Raw genomic sequence first — 20,372 nt, forward strand, 5'->3', positions numbered from 1 at the left:
TTTACACGTTTGTTGCCTCATCAAATGTGCAACGCCCTGTGCCAGAGTACACTCTTTGGCTCTAGTTGAGGCCCATCACCCGTGGTTTTGGGCACAACTACTATTCTGCATTGTCATCCATCTCGGCCACGGCCATTGATAGGTTTGTTAGCACGTATCACACCACAATATTGGATTAATGGCCATGAAATATGATCAATAATGATGGATTGTTCTGTTTATTTGTTCTGTGTGTTTTTGTCTGTCTGTCACTTATTTGTTCACAGACTTCTAGGCTCCTGGCAACAGAGGTAAATCCCCAAGCCTTTTTGTTTGTACGTTTTATGCACCATTTTTACACGTAGTGCTATTTTTAACTTTCACAGCCTTTGGCAGGGTGGGCCTTAGCGCGCCCACATCTGCTGAGGCAACACTCGCATATTGGTCCTGATGAAAGCCCTGTAAATTCACACACATAAAGGGCAGAAACATGTTGACCTTCCCCTAATAGGGAAACACCAGTATATTTTATTTGGTAAAGTTTTCCCTGCACATAGTTAATTTTAATATGCCGGGTTGACCAGTTAATAAATGATTTTTTGGGACAACCTCAGGCATTTTTAATCACACTAAACTTTTTTCACTCTTCACTCTCACAAAACCTGCTCCGCAGTCTCCTGGCGTCGCAGCACACTGGGGAGGTAGGTATTCGATCTCTCCCAGTGGACCCGATGATGAAGCATGTCACCACTAGGGTGAGTGAGGGTTTCCTGAAAAAATCAAGCATTTTTTCTTGAAAGTTGGTCCAATCCTCTGACCATTTACATCTGGCCTCATAATTTACGTGCTATATTCACTTCTTAAACGCCACACTGACGGACACTCTTCCTTTGATTATTTACTACTGACTGGGGACTAAGAGTGCCCTTGAACCCTTTCTCTCCCTTTGTTGACTCTTATGAACTTTAAGTCAGTACAAGGAAATAAAATATGATGTTTTTGCACATGTTAATCTCAGTGACCACTCGCCCTAGGGTTCACAGCGAGATTCTACCATAGAGTTCTGTCTCAACGTTCACAAATTGATTTCCATAGATAAGGCAGACAGGTCGATAGATGCCTATAGACAATATGTAAATGTTTCTCAATCTGTTATATGACTTAGCTTTTCTGGATACCTAGATGTATAATTTCAAGCGAGAACAAGTTACTCAAGAGTAAACAAACGCAAACGTAGGCCATGACTTTCTATGTTAACAACAATCAAGTAATGAGTACAAAATGGTTGTTAAAAAACAAAGAGCTTTTACAAAAATGGAGAGTAATGGTGAGTTAAAGGGTGGATTTGGTAGGGAGGTGAAAGTGGCGAGGGTGGTCTAGCTGGGTGGTGATTAGGGTGAGGGTGGTGGTGGTAGTTAGGGTGGTGGTAGGGTAGTGGTTGTGAGGGGTGGTGAAGGTGGTGGATAGGATGGTGGCGGTGGTGGTGGTTAGGGTAGCCTGTGATGGTTAGTATAGGGTGGTGGATAGGTTGGTGTTAGGGGGTTGGTGGTGGCAGGGTGGTGTTGGTTAGTTTTGTGGTGGTGATGGGGATGGTTAGGGTGGTGGTTAGGGAGGAAGATTGTGATGTTAGTAGGGTGGTTGTGGTTAGGGTGGTGGTAATGGTTAGCAGGGTTGTGGTAAGGGTGGTGACTTGGGTGGGGTGGTGGCCATGCAGACAGTGCTCTTGAAGGTGGTTAGGATGGTGGTTGTGGTGGTTAGAGTCAACTTGTGAGTAGGGTAGGGTGATGGTGGTAAGTAGGGTGGTGGTTTGTGGTGTTTAAGGTGGTAGTATGGTGTGGAAAGATGGTGGTTAGGGTGTTGGTTACTGTAGTGTTGGTGGTAGCAAGGGCAGAGTGGTGGTAGTTAGTTTGGTGGTATTTATGGTAGGGTGGTGGTTAGAGTAGGGTAGTGGTAGTAAGGGTGGTTGTGGGAGGGTGTTGGTGGGGTGGTGGTGGGAGGGTGTTGGTGGAGGTGGGATGGTGAGGGTGGTAGTGGAGGTGGGGTGGGGTGGTGGTGAAGGTATGGGGATGTTGGTAGGGTGGTGTGGTGGGGTAGGGTAGGGAGGTGGTGTTAGGGGTAGGGGATGGTAGGTAGCATGGTGGTACACAAACTGATATGGGGCGGCAGGGGAACAAGTAGCAGCAAGGTTGATGGAGAAGAAAGGAAAAATGTACCTCAATCCCAGGGCAACCAGCAAAAGGGTGCCAGTCAATAAGAAGCTATCATTACTTAATTCATGCTCCATGGAACGGAGAAACAAACAAGTGCTGACCAATCAGGAGCCTGCAAATAAGAATGACAATGATAATAAGCAATGGGCAGATTCCAAGCCATTTTTAGTTAACAAAATGTCTCACACGTGGCAGCGCAGGCAAGGTCTCAGGCGATATCTAAAAAAGTTTTATGAACTACTGGCAGGAGAGTGCTTTGAGTAAAAAGTGTCTTGTGGTGTGGTATTTGTGAAATTTGAAAAAATGTGTGAGTAGTTAAAAATGTATATGCCATATGGGCCTACCACTGACCAACTCTCAAATGGGACTTACAATTCCCTCTTTTAGAAAAAAACTAATGTGTTGGATCACTGTCCGTTTTGATCCTAGGATTAACCTCTTGCATCTTCCAGCCACCCCAGCGTCTTCAATCATCTTAGCATAATCTTTAAGGGGGCTCTTTCTCTCATGTGGCCAAAAGGTGAAAAACATGTAAAGATATTTGATGGGCGAATTATTTCCCCAAATAATTTTCAAAATAACTTCTACCAAAGGCATACGTCCCTTAACAACTACTTCAGTTACTCCCCCCACCCCAAAAAACCCACACAACTTAAAAAAAGCTTTTTTCAATGCCATTATCACTGGGAATGGTATAGTACCGTCACGCCATATTCATTCACTACACTAATAGCTCTGATTCTATTAAAATTGCACTCCATTGTAAGAAAATGGATTATTGGTAAGGGTGGGTGACATACCACCTCAAGGAATAATAAGAGCCCTTGTCAGATTGAAGCCTCAATGTCACTAAGTTAAATTGAGCTCACCCCAGGTAGCTATTACACAAGTGAGACAGGCTTAACTTAGTGCAATGTGTAAAATAGTTATGCAGTACCAAAACAGTAATAAAGTCAGACTAAAAAAACATAAAAATCCCAAACTGAATTAGAAAAATAAAGTAAATTTATAGCAAAATTGTAAAAATCTGATAAGGGGGACCTCAGTTTTAAGTAGAAAATTCCATTGTAATGTGTATCCTAAAACATGGTTAGGTCTCTTCCTTACCACTGTGTATTTTTCCTCTCCACATACTTAAACACTCTTGATGCAAATTATTTACTTATGCCCTTGTTCAATTCTTTTGATAGCACTGCCCTCACAATTTTGATATCTGCTTCATTTTTGATAAATTGAGTCTATTCAAGTCAAAGCCACAAAGAGATCCATCCTCCTAGATAAACTTCACTTTGTCCTTTATGAATTGATGCATTAGATATTTTTTTTTAATCTTTTTATTGTAACACATAAAATCCAACAGCAGGTGCCTTACATCAGGAAGTCAACAACAATATTCAGTCAACATGGCTAGACAGTCGGTTAACCCCTCAGAAAACAGAAGTCACCCTGCATGCCGGCGGGCAGCCCAAGATCATAGAGAAGATTACGGGAAGTGCTAATAGCGTCTCTGTGAGTCCCACCACCCGAAACAACAGGATATCAGGAGACAGGATAATAATGAGTGGCAAGAGAGTAAAACATGTTTGAGCAGTAAGCAATCGATTAGCACAACCGATACCCAATAACAAGCCGGCACGTAGGGAAGAACTAGGGAAATAACGCCACCCCAGAGGCCCGTCCACCCAATGGCTGGACCATTCGTCTAAGGACACCCGATAACAAAAGCGGTACAGGAGATTGAACATACAGAACAAAAAGGGAGACAATACAACAAACCCAGGCCCCCCACCCTGCACCCCTGCATAAGGCTTCGGCCCAACCCCAACTAGCAGTGTGCCTGTCGCCCCGACGAACTGGGTACTAAAAGTAGAAAAAAGAGTGGGGGAGGAAATCGACAAATAGGCTCCCGGCCTCCCCTTCCCCCGCCAGAAACAAGCAACCCCCAACTATAACCAAAAGCTTCAGAATATTTAGTCAGAACAATCATGGGAAGTTATAAGCATCACCCAACCCTCCGCAAAATAAGGTAGCAAATCCCATATCCATTGTTGCCATAGTATCAGCCCCGTTTAGACAAACTCATCCTTGGCCCTTCCGATCTGTAATGCGGGCTCTCACAGGCGGAACCACTCCCTCAACAGGAGAAGCGAAATGAAAAAGGTGTTTAACAAAGTTCAGTCCAACGAAAGTCAAGAGTGGTAGGCCATCTGGAACTCTAGGCGCGCTCGAGCACCCCCTCTCCGACAGTGAGTCCCGGCGCAGTTTCCTCTGAAACATGATGAAACTGCCATGGAGGAAGAAAATGTCAGAACAATCCAAAAGTCAGAAAAGAGAGACACCGGAAACAGAGAGCCGAGTGGTTCCACCTCCATTGAACAAAATATCAATTGCGGCATCACGCACACGAGTACAAGGGTATCCGCGGGTACTTTTTCGCTGGCCAAGTGTTTCGATACTGCATCCAACTCGTGGTCATCGTCTACCGACCAGGCGTGCACCGCGGGAGACCTCACTCGTGAAAAATCCTGCAGCGGATCAGTGTCCGGTCTCAGGCCCACAGTCCCAACTGCTCCGGCGGACAGTTTATGGACCATGTCTTCCACATGCAAATGTAGAGCCCCAATGGCGGCCAAGACGGTCCTCAGCGATGGTTCGCACTCCGTCCGACCCATCTCCGCTCGTTCACTGGCAGGCAAGTGCTATGTTCCCAGAATGACCAACTCTCCGAGGGAACAGGCAAGAACGGAGCGGACGGCCACGCACGGTGGCCGATCAAGTGCCACCACAGCAAGCGATCCTCTGTCGCCGCGAGCGAGGACCCCAACCCTTCGAACCCGGGGAAGAACCACACCCAGTCTCCGGGACAGGGGACTCCTGCCCACGGCCACAACAGCCTCGTGGCACACTTCTTCAATGTTAGCCAGGCCGAGTGACCGCCATCAGAATCGGGCAAAATGACCTCCGCAGCGAGAGACCTGACTCCGCCCAGGTCCCACGGCCGATGTTATTCAACTGCAACCCGGCCGGGCCAGTACTCAAGGCCCCGGCTCACCAGCTGGGCTAGGCCGAGAATTACAACACGGTTTAACTCCGTCGATCGAGTCGGTAGAACACTCGAGATTGCACCATCGGACTCTGCAACGATTCCTACAGATGGAGGTCGGTTTAAAATCAGGATATCTAACAGGATAGTTCGGCGGGAGATGGAGGCCGGCGGAGCTGGGAGCCTAAGCGGCCATCTTATTTGCGAGCGTAGCTCCTCCCCTGATGCATTAGATATTTTAGAGGAAAATTTCAGAACAGAACACAAACAAAATTCCCACTAGTTAAAATAACTTTAGCTCATCTTTGCGTGTTGCAATAAGTGCTTCCTTCACTGTCTTTACTGGTTATTTAGTGCCGGCAATAAAGGGGATTATTAATTTGCAGGAGATATCTCTACCAACTTTATAAACTCACTCTGGTTAGGTCACAACACAGTTCTAAGTAAATCTGTGCTAACCTCTAGTATAAATGGCATACCAGGAAATTCCCCAGAGAAAAGGGTGCTACATGTAAGAAGTAAAAAATTAACAAAGTTAAGAACACAATGCATTAGAATCCTAAAACTATTTAACAAAAATAAAAATCAAGAAAAATCAGTGTTTACCGTGAAATGGGACGTAAGTGCTATTTTAAACTAATCACAATAGAGCATGGGCCAGGTAAGACAAGCTGTTTACATGGGTCAGTAAGTTTACCTTGGTCTTTGTTACTCTTCATCTCAAATGTATCCAGCAGGGCAAGGCAGTATGCTGAAGCCGGCAAGGATTATTCAACGTCAGATCTGTTGTTGTTGAACTCCTGGGGACGACTTTAGCTTTAAAGCCAAAAGCTCTTGTGAGACAAAGCAGGATCTCTTGCTGCCAAGGTTGCTTTACTGCTCGGGTAACATTGCTGACTTGCCCCGGTCCCATGTTCTACCTGTGGACTTACTTTATTTGAATCTCTAAATCCTCTAGTGCGAAGGCGGAGTAGGACTCCACGATGATGAATACCTTCAGTGTGAGATTTGAATACATCATTTTTGTTTGTGTCAAAAAAGCTCTGAGAACAAATCCAAAGTTTTTGCCACAAGGGTGAATCTTCTCTGTGTTAAAACCTAAGCACTTTGTCCCTGTCCTCTGCAGGTCAAAAAGTATCATGCTCCAAATGTTTCATAATGATGAGAAAGTTCTTCAGAACATTCTCTCTTGATGTTCTTTCCAGGTTCAGGAATGTGCTAAAGGAGTGGTGGTGAGATGCCATGCTTATTCTGAGCACTAGTCATTGAGAATTATCTCCATGTAATCCTGGAAGCATTCATATGGGGAAAACACGTTCTTTTGCAGCACTTTCAGTCTTAACTTTCTTGAAACCTTTGCAGAGTAAATCATTCAACACCGCCCTAGCCTTCTTTCCTCTGCAAAAGCCCAGTGTTCTCTTTCAGACAAACCACTATTGAAAGGTGATAACCACTCCCCTCTCAGTGCCAGAACCATTTTCCCTCTTGCTGATACCACAGACAGAGCATCTTACGGGGCTCTAGGAAAGACTGTTTTCAGTTCGCAAACCTCTTTTGAAGTTGTTTTTAGACTACACTTACCAAAAACTACTTTCACCATTGAATTAAACGTTTAATAGTAAGTGAAAATGAATTTAGAATTATTGAATTTGGATTTTCCCAGAATTAATTAGGAAATTCAATTTTTAATTCACAATTAGGCCAGTTCACAGAAAATGTTGTTTTGTCTACACAGTAGCAAATACCTTATGACAGTAGTTTACCTGTCCAATTTTACATCATTCACACCCAGCCCTTGTTCACCTTCATTGGGAGTCAATCATATTTTCAATTGCTCGTTATCTCACCAAACAAAGGTTGTAGAAACCTTTGGCTACATATATCTGTCTATCACTAGAGTTAGAGCAATCTTACAGGATCAAACAGCAGACGTATTTCTTTGAGGCCAAACCATACCAATAATTCAGGTTGAGGCCTAAGACGTCAGTGGTTTATAATGAGGCAACTAAAAACTATGGATATAAATCAGGAAATTCTGTGCCAAGCCAGGAAGTGAGGATTATGCACTTCATATTCTTTGCTGCTTCTGAACAGCAACCTGAAATACATCTGTAATGAACGCCTTCTGCATCCATGTAGTTTGGAAGAGGCAATATAAGTTACAAGGTACAAAAATAACCTGTCAAGGTATATCAAGTCAATATCCTGTGACCCGACAATTTGAATACTTCTTTTTTGTTGCTCAGAAGATGTACATGAGTGCCTTTGTTCCACTGCTTTTATTTAAAAAGAGTATGTATTTTCAGTCAGATTTAGCTTAGAATTGTCTCATGCGAACAATGACTACTATGCTATGCTATTGATAACTGTGGGTGTTGATTTAATTTTGGTATCTTAGTTTTATACTTTTTTTTCCCCCTACGAGCTGGGATGATTGTGTTGACTCCGATGAGACCACGTGGGCCCTCAACTTCTTCACCACATATTTGCTTCTAATATTTTTTTTTACTCTGCGCTTGAGGATGTCTTAAGGGCTGCATACAGTGAAGTAGTGTGGCTCACTGGTTAGAGGCGGCAGACCCGAGAGCAGAGGACGGCCCGGGACCAGGGTTCGATTCCCGGCGCGGCAGGTTTCTGGACCAGGGTCAGCGGACTCGATAATTCTCTCGCCTCGGTGCCCACTCTGATCAGCGATCACACTCGGCAACAGCTTGCCTCATCTTCACTAACGGCCCCACCAGACCGCCGGGGATGCCTGGTCTCACCCTGGAGATACCCATTAAGGGACCATCTCTCAGGGAAGCCAGGAAGGGTTTCGCAGCGGTCGAAGCGCCTTGGGACCCTACGGGTAAGTAGTGCGCTATATAAATGCCAATACATACATACATTTACATATGGCATCTGTGAGGCAGCAAACTCAGCGGTGCATTTATTAGCACTACTGCTGCCGGGGAAAGTGCACAGTGCATGTGAGCCCACTTTTTATGGCACCTTTGCTATTTTAGGACTGTGACACACAGAGAGAAACACTTTGCCCACATAGCACTCTGGTAAATAAAGTTCAACCTTAACTCTCAGACCATGGATCAGTCTCCTGTGTGCGAGCAGACACAGGCGTCTGGGGATCCAAAACTACCAACATCTGGAGACTTCAGGACTGTCTCCTGAGGACCTAGTGACTGCCAATTATGTCAAGAAGGGAATTGAAGACTACCTCCTCCTTTCTTTTTCCTCCCAAACTTTATTGCATTTTTGAGTGATACACATTTGACATCATCCAGTAAACATCAATAGGTTATAACAGTTTAGAAAATAGGTAGGACGACTGTCACAGTAGTTGTCTTTTATTACCGTAGAATGCATGACATACTAGAATATAGTAGATTATCATGAAAATTTACAGTTGGTAAGCAAGTAATGCAAACTGTGAACGTATCTGAACTAATCAAACCCCACCCACCCTTCCCTGAACTGGACATCATCACTCTGGGCAGTAATTATGTTATAATCTTTAGACGTGTCATGGTTTTGTTGCAGGACTGTAACCAATGTGCGCAAGGAATTTGCCTGGTGCCGGCAGCAGTTGCAATGTGTGTTAAGGATCCTAGCTCGGTCCCAGAGCCATTATAACAGGGTGTGCTTGCCGGGTGAGGCATTGGCACCCTTATGATGCAAATGAAAGAACTTATCTGAAGGGGGTAGGTAGTCTAGTCAGAATATATGCGTTATCTAGAGCCATGAAGGATTCCAACAATGTAACCCCATTCCAGTGCTATGGGTTTCTTCTGTAGGTCCTGGTACTCGTCCCGACGCAGTGCACCACTCTCCAATGGTCCTCATTACTCCACTTCCTCCCGCCACTGGCAAACCATCAGTACAATTGAGGATTTCCCGTGTCTCATTAAGACCCGTTTCGCCAATATGAGCACTAGGGCTACAAAACATGTACTGCTTGGATCTAGGGAACAAACCTAAAATTGAGTGATCAACCGACTGGCAATAATTTTGCTCCGTGAGTACCGACAGGGCGGCACGGATTTGTGCCCAGTAAGAGAACAATACTGGGCAGTCCCATAACATGGTCGGAGCTTGGCATCCAGGGTGTGACATCGAGGTCATGCAGAAGGGACTGTGGGGAACACTGTGTGAGGTAAGCCTGATGGAATATGGAGTAATTGCATGAATTTGAAGCGGGAGTTGTGGGAGACTTTTGTGGCATATTCAATAAGGAAGGTCCATTTCTTATGAATATCGCTGGCCAGGTCCTCCTCCCATTTAGTCAGCAAGGGGAGTCAGAGAGACTAGCAGGTGTGCATGGACACCGCTGTATAACCAATGGACTAAGTGTCTACCATGTCTCATTGTATGCAGTGGCGAACCAACCTGTGTGGGGGTTCAGCGCCCCCCTACGTGCAGTAATGGCACATATAGCATGTGACGCAGGCATGGGTTAAAAAGAGTTTATCCGGAAGGACCTGGATATGTATGAAATCTGTATGATTCAGAAGGATGACCTGTGTAAAGCGGTCGACGACCATTGTGACCTCTCCCTGCTTCCAGGGGTGCAGCCTGTTCGTGGTAAGAATCCCAGATGTTATGGGTAGATCGAGTAGAGGGCCTAAGGTGCTTACGGGGAGGTGGAATACCTCCTCCATAACACCATAACTACGGTCTTTCGAGGTATCTTCATAGTGAGTCACACACCTCTGAAAAATATGAGATCTGTGCCTTAAATTAGACATAGAACTTGAGATGCTCGAGGTGGAGCACAAGAGGACACACTCCCGAAAAATATGGAAAAAACTTCTAGCAGTTCAAGGCCAATTCTGGACCCTTGATACGCATAGGTAGGCATACCTCGGAGCACAACTGCACAGTAAAAATTATGATCATGGTAATAAGCCAGGCAAAATTATGGCGGGCCTGCTGCACAAAGACCACCATACCAGAAGTCAGACTCTCACAGGGACACGTGCAGTGGAGATGGGGAAAAGGTGGTGTGCTTTCAGACCTTCTACACCCATTTATATAGTAACCAGTATACGGACCCTCAAGAACATTTGAGATACCTTGCAGAGACCCAATTACTTAAACTAAGGCACTAGGATAGAGTGACTCTTGGTAGATCGCTGGAGAAAGAGGAAATCCTCATAGCCTTATCTAAAATATATAACCCTCCAAGGCACCGGGCCCGATGGCTTCACAGCAGCATTTTACAAGTGCTTTGACCCACAATCTTACCTGTATTTCACAGAATTTGGGAAGATTTGAGAGTGGCAGGGTCACCTCCACCATGAATGAATCTACTATAGCCCTAATTCTCTAACCAAACAGAAACCCTAGTGACTGTGGATCATATCGGCCCATCTCCCTCCTTAACACGGACGCTAAGGTTTTCACCAAAATAGCTACCCTCAGACTCCAACCCCTGATAATTTGATACACCCCAACCAATTGGGCTTCATATCGATGAGCCAACCTGGAAACAGTACAAAGGCGGCCTTCCACCTACTCGATATCAGCATCATAGGCACCAAATAATTTATCACGGTCACCCTGGATGGCGAAAAAGCATTCAACGGAGTTGACTGGGACTTCATACTGATGTATAGAGGGTGACAGGGATTGGGAACACACTTAAGGCTTGACTCCTTGCAGTATCATACCCCACGGTCAGAATCAGAGTCAATGGCCTCTTCTCTGACGGAGTAAACAAATTGAGGCACACAGCAATGCTACCCACTTCCCCCCCTTCTGTTTGCCCTTACATTAGAGCCACTGGCTCAACACATTCAGAATAACCCCCAGATAAGGGCAATCTGATTTGGCCAACAGGACCTAAAAATGCCAATGTTTGCTGATGATATCCTCCTGTCCCTGGCGGACCCCGTAGTCCTCTTTCCCCATTTGCTTGAGGAGCTACACCACTATCATGACGTCTCAGGGTTCAAAATTAATATCAACAAATCTGAAATCCTGCATATACCCACCCCTTGAGCAGTGGTACAACATGTACAAGTACTCACTTCCCTATGATGGGCTACTACACATATAGATTAAGTGAGCCTGGAGCTAGCCCCCCAACTGGCAAAAACTGGAGATATTAACTTCCAATGCTTGAAACTAATCATCGGATGTGAACTTAACACCTGGAAGCACAAATATTCCTCTCTCTTCAGTAGAAAAGCAGCAGACAAAATGGCAATACTTCCTATGAATCTATACCAGTTTCAGGCCCTAACTCTCTGAATGCCAGGGGTACATAGCTGATCTCCAGACGATCTATGCCACTTTTATATGGCAGGGCACCGCGGAGAGGATTAGTTATCATCAAATACTTTATTAGGCTCAAGTGAGCCTCAAAAGTCGGGAGCAAATAAAAGAAAACCACATACAATATTCTGCTTCATAAAACTGAGACAGACATTTCCTAAAAACACGAAGCTTGTGACTCCCTAGATTAGGGGGCTTGGGGATCACCAACATGGTTATTTACTATGCTACCTTATTCACGGGATAGTGAAGAAAAGAGAAGGGGTGGTGCATGATTGTTCATATTATGGCCCCTGGCCACTAGACCAGACTGGACAAAAACACCTTATGTATCTCCCAGCACAAGGGTAACATTAGAGGTCTGGAACAGGTTGGGGGTCAAGTAGGGCCTCACGACACCCAATCAGAAAGATTTTAAAGAGGTTATGCACCCGGGGACGAACACATATAAGATGGACAAGCTGGAATAAGGAAAGCCATCGAATTAGAAGCAAACAATTGAGAGCAGAGAAATTGGAAGCAATAGGTGGACTGTAAGCCCCTGTTATTTTTTGATGAGTCTACTTTAGGTCTTTCACACCCAGACAGCTTGCGCTCTTTGTTCGGCTTCGCCTAATTAATTAGCGCCAAGAAACCTTTGTGCATTCGCCACGCTTAATACATTATATCAATATTAATGTATTTGCTCCCTGTCAGACACATTTTATTAATCTGCCACCCCCTTTCTTCTTCCACATTCTGACCTCACAATTTATGAATGGAAAAATAATTGATGGACAGAATGCAGGACAATGTCCTACATTCACCCCAGTACCAGTGGCGTAACAAAACTTGAGGGGGCCCCCCTGCAAAGCACATGGAGGGGGCCCCCCCTCGGCGGCGCGGCCCACCATGTACCACTTTGCCCTACCACCCAAAAATCTAGCATATTTTAATTTGAAACCTGGACAGCTGCAAGGCGGCAGGAGGCAGGAGCTAAAGGACAGAGCCAAGAAGACAGGGGATGGAGCTGGCTTGAATGTATTGTATTGTTATATGTATAGAGGGCCTACTATCCCTATGTGGAGCTCTGAAGCGCTTGCCTACATGAGTAGCAAGATACAATATGCATAGGGTGTGTGGTTGGAAGCGGCATTTAAAAAACACTATTGGGTATTGGTTGGAGAAAAGGAGGTTGAACCTATTGCTAACTCCTCATTGATGGGGAGATTCTTAGACTTTTGGACTGGTGCTTTCTGGAACCATATTGTGATGCTGTTACTGTGCCACTGGATGAGAAACTATATTTCCAATTCCAGGTTGGTCCATTGCCCTTGAAAACATTTACCGATAAATGGGCTCTAAACGATGATGTACTGTGCTCAGTGCTCCACCAGTAATAGCGCTGGAAAAATTATTGGTCATTTCCTGTTTGCCTGCCCGGGATATGTTAGTCCCCAGCAGAAATGGATCACTCATTCTGCGGGCAAATGACGACTCAAATCAGTTGTACTGCTCTTAGAATCCTCAGATGAGACCCAAGATTACCATATGCATTCACTGCCACTATGTTTCTGGGGTGGATGTGGCCAAAAAGAGCCAGGACCCTTGCTACAGTTGGCTTGAGTTTAAACAACGTATATCTGAGACTTCCACCTGATAGATGTGTTTTCTTTTAACTTTAAAATCAAACCCTCAAGTGTACTGATAGCACTGTTTTGTTTGGAAACATTTTAAGCTGCTAGTGAAACGAATTATCATTGTATTCGGGTGAGTCTTGAGTCCCAAGATGGCTGCCACTACTTCCTGGTTGAAATGGTGGCAGCCAATCAGAACTCATCATGGCTCGGGTCCCTCACTGTGCCACTGGAACCATACTACACCCGACTGAGGAGCCAGAATCAGCATAAAACCAGTCTTGGGTTGCTTATGTTCTGGTTCAGGGAGGACCCCGCTGGATTGTTCCTATTGGAGCAGAGTCCAGACTGATTTGCATATGGCTGAGTCCAAACTAAGGCGAAATGGAGTTCAGAAGAATGATGGTGTGAAATGCTACTCTGAGCAATTGCCAGTGGTAAAACAAATTGTAAGCAATCGTGAGTTTGATGAAAATATAAGCATGTATAAAAGATCCTTCCATCCAATAGAACATTATAAGAAGACATACTGTCTTTGCATTTCTACTTTCAACAGATAAGTGAAATTAGCTTACTGTCCATGTAGAGTTCATATATTTCTTTCTTCATCCCTAAGAATACAAGGATGAACTTGCAAAGTGCTATGGATATGACATTATCATGCAAAAATAAATTGTTCTGTTTGCCCACATTTTCAAACTCAGCTTCACATTCTTGGTGTGTCGGAAATAGCACATACACAATAAAGTTTAAAAAAATGAATCCTCTTTAAAAAAAAAAAAAAAAAGAATTCACTGCTACAGGAGAGGAGGAGGGAGTGGTATAAGTATTACACCATTAGGGTGGGAGAGCAAATGAGGGGAGGGGCTACTATGCCGGATGGAGAAAAAGCATAAGGGAAAGACGTGTCATGTGTCTAGCAACAAGAAGGAGAGCTCCCAGTGGCAGGAGAACAGGAGTGTCAGGAACTTTGAGAGTTGAGGGTTGTTGGTTATTGCTGTAGTGAACACTTTCTCACCAATGTAGCGATCTTCGAGAGTGTAAGAATGTCAGACTAATGATTACGCTATTGATGAAAAGAAACAGAAAGGGGAGAGACATACAAGTGATGTTTTGATGGAAGGGTGTGGATTGGTTACAGTCTCAGAGTCGGGGCATTATAGCACCTGTAGAATAATGTGTGGAAGTGAACGTCTTTCCCGTTAGCAGCACGTAGCTTAATAGCATGCGGCATTAACAGCAGGCACATTATATTGGGTAGCTGTGCGTTTGTCTCTTGTTAAATGTTATTTCACCGTAAAAGAAGACAAAGAAGGTGCAAACTTTAAAAAAAAGTAAATTTCAGTCTAATTATCAGGTTCTATAACTTCTGAAGAACGATTTTTCCTAATTTCTCTTCTGGCTGTGGTGCCCCCATTGAGACGAATAACTACGTCACCACCCTGTTCGTGGATGGCTCTTCCCCTATTAATAGAAAGTCCCCCTCTGGACAGCGTCTTCTGAGGAAAGATAGATTTGGCTTCACTATGGTGAAAGACTGCAGTCGAGTTAATTTTCTGGACTCCTTTGAAGAGGTTATTGGTTGATAAGCGGCATTTCAGTGAGAATGGCTCTTCAGTAGAATTGGCACAGAAGAAGAAATATGTTCGCCCCCAGCCCAAAGGGAACCATTCACTAAGTGGACACCTCACGGTGTTTAATGTGGATTTATACCAATCACATGCTTTCTTTTTTTCTAGCCAATGTACAGCGGGTATAATATAATGGCTAGAAAAGATGTGTTTCAGAACTGTGAAGGAAATTTACTGATAACTGACACCAGGCCCAGATTGACCATATTACTAAAAGGGCATTTCCCCAATGGACTGCAGGCCTGGGGATGTTTCCTGGGCAGGATAGACAGACACATTCTAGAAGTGATACCCCTGGCATCACTTAGTATGCTACTGACCAACACGTCCCCAGTAATGGATGGCATATGAAGTGTTTGGACACCACTCTACAGGTGGAAAATATTATTGCGGTGAAAGAGCACCTTTATATCTGCAGGCCCCTAGAAATCGTCTCCACTTCCAATAAAAAACTAAATATATCAAACTTTTCCAATAAATGAACAATGGCACTTCATGGAGACCTCTGTGGAAGGATGTGTGACCGTTTTTAACCCTCCACGCTAGACACTGCCATCTACATTGTTCTCTGAAGAACCTACACTCTCGGGACCTTATAATAGTCCGCAGAAGCAAGGTTTTGTGGTGAGCCTTGTGTCCGAAGCCTGTGGAGGCTATGGAAACATAGAGCAGCATTCAGCTTTCCATATTTGGTATGCATGCAGAGTGATTTTGTTGGCATGGCCGTTCTGTGGGAACATCCTTAATCAAAAGGAGCGCGTTCTGGTTCTCTCTGTTGGCGCATTTACATGGCCCGATGGTAGTCCTTTCCATCGGACGGACCCGAGTAGCCTGTTTTAAAAGTAGAATTGACGCATCTTTTCCATAACGTCAGTCAGCGTCACTGTTGGAAGAAGTCTGATCATTTTACCGGATATTTACAACAGCACACCGGGAGTTTACACTACGTACTTCAAACAGGGTAGGGTATTACTGTGCGTGTGTTGCATTAGAAAGAAGGGATTTGCTTTCAAGTCTCACTCTGCCAACCTCTTGCCGCCCTCTGATCTCAATGCTGGGGAAAACGTGTGACCACTTTAAATCTTAACAAATAGAAATATAATACAAGTAACATCACACTTACAACAAGCCAGTACTATTGGCTTTGTCAATGGCTATTTGTCGCATAAGATACATAAATGAGCAACAAGTCTGGCTTTGTAGTATCGTATATTGAAAATGCTTTGGTTCTGTAATGAGACTGTGAAAGAAATGTAACGAGTCTCTTTGCAGTTACATCAATGGCAGTGAAGGGTGGCACTGTTGGAGAGCTAAGATTTACATATTTTTACCCGGAGGGTGAGGGCAAAAATGGATAACCCGATAGGGACCCGTCTCAGCCCCTGCTTGTTAGAACTGCGGGGCTCATCACCGGCAGGACCAGACCCACTTAAAGCCCTAGTGATATAATCTGATGAACTATGGTAAAACGCTTCAGTTTGTTAAACAAATACACTTTTTCAAATTAGATTTTGGGAGACGTTACCATTTTTTTATATTACGTTTACAAGATTTACCTGCCCCCAAAAAATGGTCAGTACTCGTCTCGGCTCATACGCAGACTCTTAGAACCAATCCTGCCTGTTGGCTCGCCCACCTCTACACCCCAGTAGCCTTGTGTGCCTGGAACCGTCCATGAGCTCAGCAAGGCCGGTTATGGTACCCGGGTTGGTCTAATGACACTTTATTGCCCATGAATCTAGGCCTACACAAAGGGTGCTCTAATCAATCCCCTGTGCTTCTTCAGTGACTTATATAATACGTAATTAAAGTGGCTTTAACACCCTCGACTCCCGCCCGCTCGCAATTCCACAACAATAACTGTAAAAGGTTATTACTGCACTAATAAACGGCGGGGCTCGTGCTGAGATGCTGATATAGAGGTAATCATAGAGATTAATGCTGCATTAATACAGCGCCTTGTATATATGCGAAATTTCTAGGTGCTGACAGCAGGTGTTTGTAATGTGTTTATAATGCCTAGTGGTATTCGTTGATCCTCTGAAGGATGAGATGCTGTGCCTTCCCACCACGATTTAAATCCGAGACCCCCAGTTTTATTCAGTTATTCGTAGCCCGTCACACAACCTGCTTACTATCCCAGCATTAGGGCCCCAGTCATGCCGCGGCCGCTCGCCCCTGTGTTCCCTCAGACCTCTAATTAGCCCAGGGCTGGCTTGGACCGAGTACACAGACTCACCTGACACTTGACCTGAGGTCTGGGGCCTGGCCTGCAGGCTGCAGCTCACAGTTCTGTTAGCCGGCGCAAGGCCACAACAAGCGGGACGGGCAGAGAGGCAGGCTGCTGCCAGCGCAGGGCAGCGCAGGGCTAGCTAGCCAGCCAGGTAGGGGGCAGGGGTGCAATTTAAATTATGGATACAGGGCAGGCCCGGTCGGTGACGCAGTGGACTTCGGACAGTCCTGGCCTGCGTAGGAGCATTGCTGCTGGGTCTTCTTCTCTTGTTGGATGCCACACCTCGTCTCTAACGTGCATAGCGCATGTCATGAATCATGACAAATATAATAAGGGCCCAGGCATTGGTCACCAGCCCTGCCCCCGCTGGCCCGCCCTCCCCCCACCCTAAGGCGCGCATACGCGTCCCGAGGCCGGAAGCCAAAGTAGAAAGGGAAACCAGTGCACGCAGTGCCCGGGTGCACCCACCCTTTAATTCATTCAATAAAAGAGACTTCACTGAGCCTTGCACGCCACGAATAAAGAGCCCCAGGCAGGTTCCCCTCGCACCACCATTTGCAACAGCCTCCCGGGGCCCCAGCCGGGGCCCTGCACAATTTCGTAAGAGCCTCACGGGGCCCCGGCCGGGGCCGCACAATCGCACATCATTATAACTAGCCTCAGGCCAGGGCTCCGGCCAGGGCCCCCCACCCGCACCATTTGCAAGAGCCGCGGCGCGCACCATTTACAAGTGCCGGGGGGGGGGCCGGCCCGGGGCCCCTGGAGTGGGGGGGCCCCCCGCAATGCGGGGGCTGCGTGGGCCTGTGTTACGCCCCTGCCCAGTACAACGATCTGGGCCTAAATCCATCGTTTTTTGCTCTTCATGCCATTCCAGTTTGGACCCAGCCATATGCAAATCAGTCTTCACCCTGCGCCCAATGGGAACAGTCCAGCCTGAACTGCCAAGCCAGGTCCTCCCTGGACTGGAAACAAGCATTCTAAGACCGGTTTCGGGCTTTCAGCCCTCATCAGCCAGGATAGCTTGAATCTAGTGGCATGGAGAGCACTGGACCCACGTCTGGGCATACCCGTCTGCTGAAAGTAAATAGCTCACAGGAGTCCAGGTAGTTGTTCCAAGTGAGTATCTTTATTCAGGTTGAAGTACAGAGGTGGTGGGTAGGTAAGGGTAGTAGGTAGGCCAAGATGATGATGGTAAGAAGACCCACCAGGAGCTCTTTCCTTGAGCTCAGCCAGGAATCAACTGTCACACATCAGTCACACCACATTCTGTGACATCAATGAACATTCGAATTGTTCTTAGGCTGAACAAGAAAGGAAGGCAGGGTGGACAGGAGAAAGACAAGGAAAGACCTTATAACATATCCTCTTTCCTTACAAATAGAAAGAAAAGAAGAAGAAACAAGAATAGATTTTGAGATAAAGATAGGTAAAACGTAATAATGAATATTTCATAGAATGCAGAAATGCAAACACAACAGAATATTAGAATAAGATGAAACAAACGAAGATGAGAAGAACCCAATAAACAATAGCATTAAAAGGCACACCATCCCCTTTTCTCACAAGGAGAGGACAACAAAAATAATGTGTATGCCACAGAAAGAGGCCATATGGCAGACCGAAAACAAACATACCGAGTATTACGAATGAAAAATAAAAAGAATACAAGCACCCATATCACAACACCCGAAGGAACATAAAAAGTCTCAAGCAAATATGCAGAAAGGCAAAACGCACACTATGTAAATTCTGTAATACAAAACAAAACAGGCATGCAGGATCACAATGAAAAAAGAAACGTAACAAAACCCTGAAAGAACAAGAAGTCTCAGGAAGTAAACAACAGGTACAAAACTTGAACGCCAGACGTCTCCGGCACCCCTATGATGAGTGAGTCACATCCGCCAAAAAGCACACAGTGGACCAGCAGAGTAAGCATGGCAGGACACAAAACACACAACAAAAAGAAAGAAAGTGTGTACGTGATGAATAAATGTAAACTATAGAATAGTACATAAAATGCACCAGAAAGAAACGTAACGGGATACACTCACCCGTCACAGAAAACCATACATGGGATACGCTCACCCACAGGCAATATACCGGGATACACTCACCCGTCAAGTAACATACCGGGATACACTCACCCGTAAAGTAACATACCAGGATACACTCACCCGTAAAGTAAAAAAAGAAAAAAGTGGGATACACTCACCCACAAGTAAAAATCCGAGATACACTCAACCGTGGACAAGAATATAGGGATAACCTCACCTATTCATAAAGGGATACACTCGCCCATCAACAAAAGAACAGCTCAGAAACACTAGAGTTACACTGACTGTGCTTGGCATAACAAGAATAACAGGAATGCACAGTAAGTAAAATGCACAACAAAGCATATACTAATCATTACAAATAAACAAGAGGTAATATCACCGGTATTCGACCTATGTACCCGAGTGTCACTAAGAAATAAAGTACATGTAAAATTGTGTAGTGCACAGTACCAGAATATGCCAGAAGATGGCAAACTAACCACAATTAAAGTAAATTGCCATTTATAATATTAAAAGAAACACAAACAAATTCATATTAAAAGAATGAGTAGCAAAATAGTTTGAAATATGTCGATATCGTAACTTTGCCTTGAAATAAGTCTGCATCCCAACTGTGCCAAAAGACACTTGAAGCTGAATAAAGTGGCAGAATAAATAAAGGGAATTAATGTCCAAACATAAAAACATTGAATCTGTGAAAAAAAACTAAAACAAGAAAGGTAGTCACCTTAGTCTGTGGTCTGTGGTAAAGATACGCTTTTGAAAATTGACCCATGGGTAAGTTTCGAAGAATGTCCAATTGTCTAATTAATGAATAAAGATGGTGAAATAACGTCGGAAGTCCTCACCCAAAGAAAGAGTTCCAACCATGCAGCAGAATCATGCTCCAAAATGTAGAGACAGTGCATATTAAAACAGCGAGTCAGCGCCGAACACAAACTGCAGTCGAAGCAGAGAGATGTACTTACAAAACCTTGGAGCTGCTAGAAATAAAATAGTCCCATGAGTTATTGACAAACAATGCCACATCATCGATGAAGGACGAGGTTGGAACAGCAGAAAAAACGTGGTTGGCAGATACGTGTATAAAGACCTCCGAGAGATTGCAAGCACAAGATGGTTCAATACAAAATAGGGAACCTCAAGTGGACTATATTTAACGGGGTCCAGTGTACATGTCCAGTCAACCATATATCACAAAAGTACAAAGTTCCCCGGGGAATGGTAACAACAATAGGTGTGTCTAAGGGAGGCGAGCAAAGACAGGGGACAGGTGTTCCCTTATTGGAACTAGAAGACCTCACACATCCAGTTAGTTAGGTGTCAT

Source organism: Lissotriton vulgaris, chromosome 5, assembly GCF_964263255.1.
Source record: "Lissotriton vulgaris chromosome 5, aLisVul1.2, whole genome shotgun sequence".
NCBI lineage: Eukaryota > Metazoa > Chordata > Amphibia > Caudata > Salamandridae > Lissotriton > Lissotriton vulgaris.